This window comes from Ambystoma mexicanum, chromosome 9, assembly GCF_040938575.1.
Source record: "Ambystoma mexicanum isolate Mex_15411 chromosome 9, UKY_AmexF1_1, whole genome shotgun sequence".
NCBI classification, from domain to species: Eukaryota; Metazoa; Chordata; class Amphibia; order Caudata; family Ambystomatidae; genus Ambystoma; species Ambystoma mexicanum.
Genome location: NC_090931.1, coordinates 146,267,887 through 146,280,649, shown reverse-complemented (window position 1 = coordinate 146,280,649; position 12,763 = coordinate 146,267,887).

The following is a 12,763-nucleotide window of genomic DNA, read 5'->3' as shown; positions in this document are numbered from 1 at the left end:
GCTAGTTAGCCATATTTTACATTTGCCTAATTGTGTAAGGTAGCCATATTTTGCATTTGCCTAATTGTGTAGGGTAGCCATATTTTGTGTTTAGCCTAAGTGGGTAGAGTAACCATATCTTAGATTTCGGCCCAACTGCGCTTGTTAGCCATATTTTGCATGTGTTATGTTATGTTACTTTGCATTTATATAGCGCTTTATGTACCATTGGTATGATCTCAAGGCGCTGGTAGGTTGAACGCCCTCGGAAACCGAAGTTCAGGTCAGTAGAGAGAGAGAGGGAGAGTCATAAGGCGCGTGTGAGCACGGATATGTGTGCAGCCGTTGTGGCATTCCTGTGATAGCTGCTTCTTAGCGGTAGGTGTGGTGGTTGGGAGATCAAGAGTATGTGTTCGTTCTGGCATGTTGCTATCCAGACCGATTCTGGCTGCATTAGGCCTGAGGAGAACGCCTAAACTGGAGGGTGTGTAACCAGCTGTGCTTAGTTAGGATGATGGGGAGTATGAGCCAAGTGATGGTATGAGAACAGATATAGCGAATAGTGTCATAGTATTGCTGTGTTCTAGTTGAGTGGTGGTGTAAAGAAGAGAGTAAGTGTGGAGATGTTATATGGTGGTTTACCTTAGGTGCTTGAGATCGAGCACACTTCAATAGTTCCATGCACTCCAATCGTTCCATGCTCTCTGATCGTTCCATGCATTCCGACCGTTTCAAGCACTCCAAACCGTTTCATGCGTTCCAAACCGTTTCATGTGTTCTAAACCGTTCCATGCACTCCAAACCGTTCCATGCACTCCATGCACTCGTTTTATGCACTTAAACCATTTTATGCATTCCAACCATTTTCTGCACTCCAAACATTTTATGCACTCCAACCATTCCCTGCACTCCAAACCATTCCATGCACTCCAAACCGTTCCATGCACTCCGTTTTATGCACTCCAACCATTTTATGCATTCCAACTGTTTTTTGCACTCCAAACATTCTATGCACTCCAACCATTCAATGCACTTCGATCATTTTATGCACTTCGATCGTTTCATGCACTCTAATCATTTAAGTGTCCATTCTGTGACCTCTATTTGTTCCGTGCATTCCATCCGTTGAATGTATTTGCTCAGTTCTATGCACACTATCAGTTCGATCGGTTCTATGTATTCCTTCTGATGAATGCACTTCCTCCGATCTGTGCGTGTTACCCCTTCATCATCCGGTCTGTTCATTTCACTCATTCTACCCATGTTTTGCATTCTCCATGCATCATCCATCCACATACTTGACCCGTTCTCTACACCCTGTTTCACCCGTTCCATCCACATATGTCATCCGTTCATCCACATATGTCATCCGTTCATCCACCTACGTCATCCGTTCCACCCTCTTTACCCGTTTCATCCGCACACTTCTTCCGTTCCACTCACTTCACACGTTCCATCGACTTCACCCGTTCCACCCACTTCACCCATCCACTTCACCCGTTTCATCCACATACTTCATCCGTTCATCCACCTACTTCATCCGTTCTACCCACTTCACCCGTTTCGTCCACACACTTCTTTCGTTTCACCCACTTCACCCGTTCCACCCACTTCATCCGTTCCACCCACTCCACTCGTTACACCCACTCCACCCGTTCGCCCGTTCCAATCCCATACTTCGTCCGTTCCATCCACATACTTCACACATTCCATCTGCATACTTCATCCGTTCCATCCACATACTTTACCCGTTCCATCCACATACTTCACCTGTTTCATCTACATATTTCACCCGTTCCATCCACATACTTCACCCGTTCCATCCACATACTTCACCCTTTTCATCTATCCACTTCACCCGTTCCATCCACATACTTGGCCCGTTCCATCCACAAACTTGACACGTTCCATCCACATACTTCACCCGTTTCATCCTCCCATTTTCTCTGTTCCTTCCACAAATTTCATCTGTTCATCCCCATACTTTATCCGTTCCATCCATCTATGTACATCACCTGTTCTATCCACATACTTGGCCCGTTCCATCCACATACTTGACACGTTCCATCCACATACTTGACCCGTTCCATCCACATACTTCACCCGTTCCATCCTCCCATTTTCTCTGTTCCTTCCACATATTTCATCTGTTCATCCCCATACTTTATCCGTTCCATCCATCTATGTACATCACCCGTTCTATCCACATACTTCACCCGTTCCATCCATATACTTTACCCGTTCCGTACACCCACTTCACCTGTTCCATCCACCCATTTTCTCCGTTCCATCTACCTACTTCTCTCGCTCCTTCCACATACTTCACCTGTTCAGTTCACCCACTTCCCCCGATTCCATCCACCCATTTCACCCGATCCATCCACATACTTCATCCTTTCCCTCCATATACTTCATCTGTTCCACCCACTTCACCCGTTCCACCCACTTAACCCGTTCCACCCACTTCACCCGTTCCACCCAGTTCATCCGTTCCACCCAGTTCATCCGTTCCACACAGTTCATCCGTTCCACTCACATACTTCACCTGTTCCCACCTCATACTTTGTCCGTTCCAACCACATACTTCACTTGATTCATCCACTTCACCTGTTCCATCCACATACTTCACCCTTTCCATTCAACATACTTCACCCGTTCTGTCCACATACTTCACTCGTTTCTTCCACCCACTTCACCTTTTCCGTCTACATACTTCACCGGTTCCGTCCACATACTTCACCTGTTCCATCCACATACATCACCCTTTCACTCCACACTCTACACCCGCTCCACACTCTACATCCGTTCCATTCATCATACTTGACCCGTTCCTTCCACATTCTTCACCCGTTTCTTCCACATACATCACCTGTTCCTTCCACCTACATCACCCATTCCATCCACATACATCACCTGTTCCCTCCACATACATCACCCTTTTGCTCCACACTCTGCACCCGCTCCACACTCTACATCCGTTCCATTCGACATACTTGACCTGTTCCTTCCACATTCTTCACCTGTTCCTTCCACCCACATCACCCATTCCGTCGATATACATCACCGATCCGCTCAACACCCGCACACCCGCACACCCGCCATCTGTTCAACACCCTACATCTGCTCAACACCCTACATCCGCTCCACGCTATCATCCACTCCACACCCTACATCTGCACCACACCCTACATCATCTCCATACTCTCATCCACTGCACGCTCTCATTCCTTCTGCGCTCTCATCCGCTCTACGCACTCATCCCCTCTACGCACTTCATCCTCTCCACTGACATTCATCCGCTCCACCGACTTCATCCGCTCCACCAACTTCGTCTGCTCCACTCACTTCATCCATTCAACCTGCATTATCGGTTCAACCCATGTCACTTGTCGCACGCACTCGATCCGTCCCATGTTCTCCATCTGTCTCATGCACTACACCTGTCTCATGCACTTGAATATTCTGTTCTGTTCATCTTATTTATACCATGTATTCTTACATTCTATGCCATCTATCTGTTTCATGCACTCTACCTGTTCCGTGCACTCATCCGTATCATGTATTCATCTTTTTCATCCTCTCCACATTATTCCTCTCGTCCATTTTGTTCCTCTCATCCATTTCATCCATTTCATTAATTTCAACCACTTTACTGCTTTCTACAATTTATTCTTTTTATCCACTTCAATGCTTTGATCCACTTTACTCATTCTATTCTGTTTGTCCTTTTTAGTTTACATTAGAGGTTATAAGTTTTCGATTTCTCGCTTGGGTCTTGATGTTGGATTGTTATTTATGTTGTGGTTAATTATGATCTAGTAGTTTGGGCTAGTTGAATTGCTGTTATCCACTTTATTCCTCTCGTCCACTTTGATCCTCTTGTCCATTACATTTATTTCATCCATTTCATTAATTTCAACCACTTTACTGTTCTCATACAACTTCACTGGTTTGATGCTTTTTACACATTCTATTTTGTTTGTCCTTTTTAGTTTACCTTAGTGGTTATTAGTTTTTGATTTCTCGCTCGGATCATGATGCTGGATCACTATTTATGATCTAGCATTTTGGGCTAATGTCAATGAGTTGTTGTTATCCAGTTTAAGTTGGGGGGTCGGTTTTAGGGGAAGAGCCATGGTTTCAGTAATTTTGCAGAAAGAAATGAGGTCCTCGGTGAGTCGGATGTGGGGTGGGAGTGCGTTCCACAGAGTGGGGGCCAAGGCTGAGAATGATGATCCACCTAACCTGACTGAGTTTGTTTTTGGTATGACTAGGAGGCCGGCTGAGCTTGATCTTAGAGTACGTGCAGGGTGATAGAGTTTTACTTTGTCTTGAAGATATTGAGGTCCAGTTTTATGCAGTGCTCGGAAGGAAATGCATAAGGTTTTGAAGGTCACCCTTCGGGCAACCGGAAGCCAGTGCAGAATTTTGAGGGCTGGGGAGGTGTGGTCTCTTGGGCCAAGCGCTAGTAGCAGTTTGGCTGCGGCGTTTTGTGCTCTTTGTAGTTTAGTCAGTTGATATGTGTGGACTCCGAGGTAGAAGGGGTTAGCAAAGTCCAGTCTTGATATAACAATTGATTGGACCGCGGAGAGTCTGTTAGGAAAGGAGAGGTATGGAAAAGTGCCCCTAAGAGTTTTAAGGTGGTAGTGGCAGGACGTTGTTGCCTTGGTGCGAGATGGTTAGGTCTGAGTGTAGGGTGCATCAAAGGTTTTTCACTGAATTAGAGGGTGTTGGTGAGTTGCCCATGACAGATGTCCAGGGTAGTGGATGTGGAAGAAGGTCGATGTTGCCACATACTATGATATCGGTTTTGGAGGGGTTTCGCAAGAGGTGGCTTGTGGTCATCGAGAGATCTATGTTGGAGAGGCAGGAAGCGAGGTCAGGTCGGCATGAACCGTTTTGAATGCGTCGGGAAAAATTCCAGAGGAAAGGGAGTCATTTATGAAGGTTCTTACGTGTTCTCCTGCGCAGGTAGATGCGAACATTTCTTTGAGGGTTGTGACTGGGCAAGGGTCCAGCGGAGAGCCGGATGGTTTGCGGGCAGAGAAGTTTGAGAAATTGGTCGGTTGATATTGGACTGAAGGATTCGAGCATTGGTTGGGTAGTGGTCGCAGGTGGTGAGTTGGCCGGTAGGGTGGGTGGATTGCGTGGTGGGTGTAAGAGAGCTAGTTTGTTGGCTAGAGAGTTTGTTCTTTCGAGCGCTGTGGTGTAAAAGTGTAGAGAGAGTGAATCGCACAGTGATTGTGAGGGGGTGGGAAGGGTGGTGGTACATGGTGGTTTTGTGAATTCGGCAATGATTTTGTGGAGTTCTTTGCTGGGGTTTTTACAGTTTAGGATTCGGGAATTGTAATGGGCTTTTTTAGTTTTCCGGATTTCGGCCTTGTATTGGCGATGGTGCCGGGCTAAGGTGGATCTGCTACTGGCTGTTTTCTCTTTCCGCCATGTGCGTTCTTGAGATTTGTATAGTCGTTTAGTGGTCTTCAGTTCTGGTGTGAACCATCTAGGGAAAAGGCCATGGCAAGCTGATGGTTTGCAAGAGGGGGTGAGTGGGATTAGTGAGGTGTTTAGCCATGAGTCAAAGGCGTTAGAGGTTAGGCGTGCGTCAGGTAGGCTGGTAGGCGGAGGAGTCTCGAGGAGGGCATTGGGTAGGTCGGGAGTGATTTCTAGTTTCTTCCAGCATTTGCGCAGAATCTGAGGTTCTGGTTCAGGTAAGGGGAGCGGGTTGGGAGATTGAATGACGAAAATAACAATGAAGTGATCGGACCAGATGATCGGGGTGGGGGTGTTTAGGTGTATCAAGTTGTGGGTGGTGAAGATGGCATCAAAAGTGTGTCCTTTATAGCGAGTAGGTCCGTTTATGTGGGTATGGAGGTTAATCGCGTCTAGGCCATCAACCAGAGAGTGGGTCATAGGGTTGGTGGGGATGTCAAGCCAAATGTTGAAATCTCCTAGAAGGGTGAGGGAAGGATGGTTTAGTTGGAAGGTGGCAATAGAGTCGCATAGGTTGTTTGAGAATTGTCTATCATAGACAGGGGGTCTGTAGATGATTAGGAAGCTATCGGAGGACGAAGGGGGGAGGGATAGTTTCACGAGGAGTGATTAGCAGGAAGGAATGGATGGCTGGTTGTCGATGATTGAGGCATGGAAGTGAGACTTGAAGTCAATATCTATTGCTCCTCCTCTAGAGGGGTGGTTCAGTGGGATGAGGGTGTAGTTTGGGCGGAAGGCTTCATTGGCGATAGGGGCGAAGTTGTCAGAGAACCAGGTTTCTGAGATAAAGACCAGGTCTGGTTTATCAGAGGCGAGGAGGTCAAGGATGCTGAGTCTGTTTTTTTCTACAGATCGGGCGTTAAAAAGGATGCAATTTACTCCGGTGCAGGAAGGTGAGGGGGATGCAGTGTTGAGGGGTGGGAGGGGAGATTGTGGAGAATGGGGAGCGAGAGGGTGGGGTTGGTTGGTGGTCATTTGGAAGAGTAGGTGGGCAGTTGAGTTGGTGGTTTTGGCAGGGAGAGATTGGACTGGGGTGACAGGATGATTGGATTTAGGTTGGATGTTCTGAAAGTGGGCGCGGGGGGTTAGGGGTTTTAGTTGTGGTCGGTGGGAATTGAAGGGAGAGGGGTTTCAGGTGGGGTGAGGCAGGGGGGAGGGTGGTGATGGTCGAGACTGGGAGGAAGAGGAGGTGGGTCGGGACAGGAGTAGGCGATGAATACTGAATGAGGGGGACCAGGTACGTTTCCTCTTCAGTGTTTTTGTTGCAGTTGGTGTGTGAGAGAGAGTGGGGGTTCTGAGGGGGAGAGGGAGGTGGCTACCGTTCTTGCCAGGGTGAGGCGTGCAGCTTTTAGGGATGGGAAGGGGTGAGGTCAGAGGGGGATGATGGTGGGAGTTGATAAGGGGAGTGGCGGGGTGGTAGTGGGGCTGGGTGTGCTTGTGAGGCTAGGCGGGCCATTAGTCAGTGGAGTGGGGGTAGCGGGTATGAAGATAGTGGGCGGGCGGGTGGGTGGTGGGGGAGCAGGTGTGATGATAGTGGGCGTGTGGGTGGAGGGGATGGGAGGTGTAGTGGACTTAGGATGGTTGGCTCACCATCGTGCTCCTCTGGCTTGGTGTTTGAATAGGGGATAGTTAGGGGACGTGGTGGAGGGTAGGATGGCTTGGGGAAGGGAGGGATGGGCGGTAGGGCGAGCGGGTAGGGAGGCGGGCGTGAGGAGGTTATTTTCGGCGGACCTTGGTGGGTTGGGTAGACTCATGGTTTGGATTAATTTGAACTGTGTTCTAGTTGGTGATGGTCGTTTTCGTTCACACCTTCCCACTTCAACTATACCACCGGATGATAGTTGTACACACCCTCTATGATTAACTGTGCTACGGGTGTACCACAGCGATTATTCGCACTTTCTAAGTTCAACTATACCAGTGGGTGAGATTAATCGAGTTTCTGAGTTCACCTGTACCACCCAGTGCAATTATTCACAGTTTCTAGGATCAACTGAACCGCCGGGTGAGATTATTCACAGTTTCTAAATTCAACTATACCGCAGAATGCATATTCCGAATGCAACTAGACCACTTTATTTTCTAAGTGCAAACTTGATCACAGATAGGCTATTAGGCAGCTTTTTTAGGTGAACTACATCCCAGATATGCTATTAAGGAGATTATCTAAATGGGATTATACCACAGATATTCTAATAGGTGGTCTTTCTAAATTCAGTTGCACCACAGATATGCTCTTAGGCAGACTTTCTAAATGCAATTACCCCACAGATATGCTATTAGGCGGACTTTCTAAATGCAAACTAGACCATAGATATGCTATTAGGTGGACTTTCTAAGTGGAGCTGCACCATGGGTATGCTAATAGGCAGAATTACTACGTGCTATTACACCACAGATATGCTATTAGGCTGACCTTCTAAGTGCAAGCTAGACCACAGATATGATAATAGGTGGGCTTTCTAAGTGAAGCTGTACCACAGATATGCTATTAGGCAGATTTACTAAATGCAACTACATCACAGATATGCTATTGGGTGGACCTTCTAAATGCAGACTAGACCACAGGTATGCTATTAGGTGGACTTTCTAAGTGGAGCTGCACCACAGGTATGCTATTAGGCAGATTTACTAAATGCAATTACACCACAGATATGCTATTAGGCAGACTTTCTAAATGCAATTGCACCAAAGATTTGCTATTAGGCTGACCTTCTAAATGCAGACTAGACCACAGGTCTGCTATTAGGTGGATTTTCTAAGTGAAGCTACACCACAGATATGCTCTTAGGCAGATTTTCTAAATGCAAACAAGACCACAGATGTGCTATTAGGTGGACTTTCTAAGTGGAGCTGCACCATGGGTATGCTAATAGGCAGAATTACTACGTGCTATTACACCACAGATATGCTATTAGCCTGACCTTCTAAGTGCAAGCTAGAACACAGATATGATAATAGGTGGGCTTTCTAAGTGAAGCTGTACCACAGATATGCTATTAGACAGATTTACTAAATGCAACTACACCACAGATATGCTGTTAGTCAGATTTTCTAAGTGAGACTATATCGCAGATATGCCATTAGGAGGATTTTCTAAATGCAACTACACCACAGGTATGCTATTAGGCAGATTTTCTAAATGCAACTAGATCACAGGTATGCTTTTATACAGACTTTCTAAATGCAAACTACACTACTGATATGCTATTAGGGGGAATCTCTAATTGCAGACTAGACCATAGATGTGCTATTAGGCGGACTTTCTAAATGCACTACACCACAGATATGTTATTAGGCTGATTTACTAAATGCTATTACATCACAGATATGCTATTGGACGGACTTTCTAAATGCTAACTAGTCCACAGATATGCTATTAGGAGGACTTTCTAGATGCAACTATACCATAGATATGCTAGGAGGGGGATTTTCTAAATGCAACTACACCACAGATATGCTATTAGGAGGACTTTCTAAATGCAACAACACCACAGATATGTTTTTAGGCAGACTTTCCAAATACAAACTAGACCACAGATATGCTATTAGGAAGACTTTCTAAATGCAACTACACCACAGATATGCTATTAGGAAGACTTTCTAAATGCAACCAGACCACAGATATGCTATTAGGAAGACTTTCTAAATTCAACTACACCACAGATATGCTATTAGGAAGACTTTCTAAATGCAACTACACCACAGATATGCTATTAGGAGGACTTTCTAGATGGAACTACACCACAGATATGCAATTAGGCAGACTTTCTAAATGCAAACTAGACCACAGATATGCTATTAGGAAGACTTTCTAAATGCAACTACACCACAGATATGCTATTAGGCAGACTTTCTAAATGCAAACTAGAACAAAGATGGGAGAGTGTACGATAGTTAAGCTTCTAGTGTTGAGTGGTAGGGTAGTATGGCGTGAAGTAATTGCTTCTGTCCCCGCCCGTGCCACACTTACTTAATGCTGGCTTCTTGCTTCTCCTGCGGATAACTGCAGATACGACCTGGAGCCGTCTCTGTTGGAGCCGTCCTTTGCCTTGGGGTCCTTGGCTGATGGGGCTGCCGGGCAGAGGGCTGCCCTGGGGGGGGGGTCAGTAATGGGCTAGGTAGACGGTCACAGGACCAATCAGGGCACGGTGGGCGGGTCGGGAGGCGGGAGGGATGGGGAAACAGGAAAAGGGCACGGGAGGGAATCCGGCTGCAGAGGGGCTGTTCTGGGCCTCGGGGCCGGCACAAAATCACAAAATGGGCTCACAAAGTACACAAGTTACAGCCAACACTCACCGTGCTCAAGGATGGAAGAGGAGCCGGTGGAGGTGCACAAGTCGATAGACTCAAAGCACACAGTTCTACGGACCAATGGAAGCGGGTGGGCAGGTCGGGAGGCGGGAAGGACGGGGAAACAGGAAGAGGGCACAGGGAGGGAATCGGGCTGCAGAGGGGCTGTTCTGGGCCTCGGTGCTGGCACAGAATCACAAAATGGGCTCACAAAGTACACAAGTTACAGCCAACAATCACAGTGCTCAAGGATGGAAGAGGAGCCGGTGGAGGTGCACGAGTCGATAGACTCAAAGCACACGGTTCTACGGACCAATGGAAGCGGGTGGGCAGGTCGGGATGCGGGAGGGACGGGTAAACAAGAAGAGGTTGCGGGGAGGGAATCGGGCTGCAATGGGGCTGTTCTGGGCCTCGGGGCCGGCACAAAATCACAAAATGGGCTCACAAAGTACACAAGTTACAGCCAACACTGACCGTGCTCAAGGATGGAAGAGGAGCCGGTGGAGGTGCACAAGTCGATATACACAAAGCACACGGTTCTATGGACCAATGGAAGTGGGTGGATGGGTCGGGAGGCGGGAGGGATGGGGGAAAAGGAAGAGGGCGCAGGGAGGGAATTGGGCTGCAGAGGGGCTGTTCTGGGCCGGCACAAAATCACAAAATGGGCTCACAAAGTACACAAGTTACAGCCAACACTGACCGTGCTCAAGGATGGAAGAGGAGCCGGTGGAGGTGCACAAGTCGATATACTCAAAGCACACGGATCTACGGACCAATGGAAGCGGGTGGGCGGGTCGGGAGGCTGGACGGACGGGGAAAACAGAAAGAGGGCGCGGGGAGGGAATCGGGCTGCAGAGGGGCTGTTCTGGGCATTGGGGCCGGCACAAAATCATAAAATGGGCTTACAAAGTACACAAGTTACAGCCAACACTCACCATGCTCAAGGATGGAAGAGGAGCCGGTGGAGGCGCATGAGTCGATAGACTCAAAGCACACGGTTCTACGGACCAATGGAAGTGGGTGGGCGGGTCGGGAGGTGGGAGGGACGGGGAAACAGGAACAGGGCGCGGGGAGGGAATGGGGCTACAGAGGGGCTGTTCTGGGACTCGGGCCGGTACAAAATCACAAAATGGGCTCACAAAGTACACAAGTTACAGCCAACACTCACCATGCTCAAGGATGGAAGAGGAGCCGGTGGAGGTGCACAAGTCGATAGACTCAAAGCACACGGTTCTACGGACCAATGGAAGCGGGTGGGCAGGTCGGGAGTCGGGAGGGACGGGGAAACAGGAAGAGGGTGCGGGGAGGGAATCGGGCTGCAGAGGGGCTGTTCTGGGCCTCTGGGCCGGCAGAAAATCACAAAATGGGCTCACAAAGTACACAAGTTACAGCCAACACTTACCATGCTCAAGGATGGAAGAGAAGCCGGTGGAGGTGCACAAGTCGATAGACTCAAAGCACACGGTTTTACGGACCAATGGAAGCGGGTGGGCGGGAGGGACGGGGAAACCGCAAGAGGGCGCAGGGAGGGAATCGGGCTGCAGAGGGGCTGTTCTGGGCCTCGGGACCGGCACAAAATCACAAAATGGGCTGACAAAGTGAACATGTTACAGCCAACACTCACCATGCTCAAGAATGGAAGAGGAGCCGGTGGAGGTGCCCGAGTCGATAGACTCAAAGCACACGGTTCTACGGACCAATGGAAGTGGGTGGGCGGGTCGGGATGCGGGAGGAACGGGGAAACAGGAAGAGGGCGCGAGGTGGGAATCGGGCTGCAGAGGGGCTGTTCTGGGCCTCGGGGCCAGCACAAAATCACAAAATGGGCTCACAAAGTACACAAGTTTCAGCCAACACTCACCGTGCTCAAGGATGGAAGAGGAGCCGGTGGAGGTGCACGATTGCCTAATTGTGTAAGGTAGACATATTTTGCATTTAGCCCAAGTGTGTAGAGTAGCCATATCTTACATTTCTGCCCATCTGTGCTAGTTAGCCATATTTTGTATTCATTTAGCACTTACATCATCTGTGAAATGTAGCACTGCTCTTTGTAGATAGATGGAAACCAGGGTGTAGACATTGTTGTTTGTGCAGTTAAATCATTTTCTCCCGTGGCACACCGCACCTTCGTAACCTAGCAGAAGGCACATGCTCATTCCACAGACACCCTGCATTCACATATGGCGCAAACACTACTGCACAACACCACTGCCATTAGAATTAAGATACTTTTAATGACAAAAATTTGAACTGCAGCTTCTTACATAATTCCCTATCTCCTTAAACACAAGCCACAGCTGTTTAGTTCAGTTTACCTCAGCTGCGCCCATCCTTGTGCCATTCGGACATGGTTGACTTGCAGGGCCTTGGCCACCGTCACATAACTTTAATGGCTGCAATGCACAAACGCATAATAGCACCTCCTAACTTCTCCCAAATGTAGACTCTGGTCCCTCCAAGGGTGTTCAACCAACAGCGCATTTGGGGCCATAATTATGTTACGGTGAAAGACGCTGTACAAATGACAAAATGAATGAATGAATGAAACTGTTGATATATTCTAGTGGTGTTCAGTTATGTTGGAGCACTAACAGCACAATGACTGCATACTTACATGCAGTGTTGGGCCATTTTGCCTTGAATGACTTGATTGGGATGCACTGCAAGAGTCATAATGGATACCCCATCAGGTCCTTTGCAGCAGGGGTCCACCACTATACAGGTGTCCCTAAACTGGATCAAGTGCTGGGTATGACTGTGGATGTCAGGAATCCCGGGGACCACTCACCACATTCTGCGGGAGCCTCCTCCATTTTATGTTACAGCACTGGCTGTTCTGGGACATTTGTGGCCACTGATTGGGTATTCTGAATTCATATGGGACCATTTTCCGGTAAACCAACTGAATATAGTGGCACACATTTGGTGCAATAATGGTATTATTTGGTACAATAGTAGGGCCTGGTTTGTATGCAGTGCGTATTTAGGCTTTCTGCGACCCTTA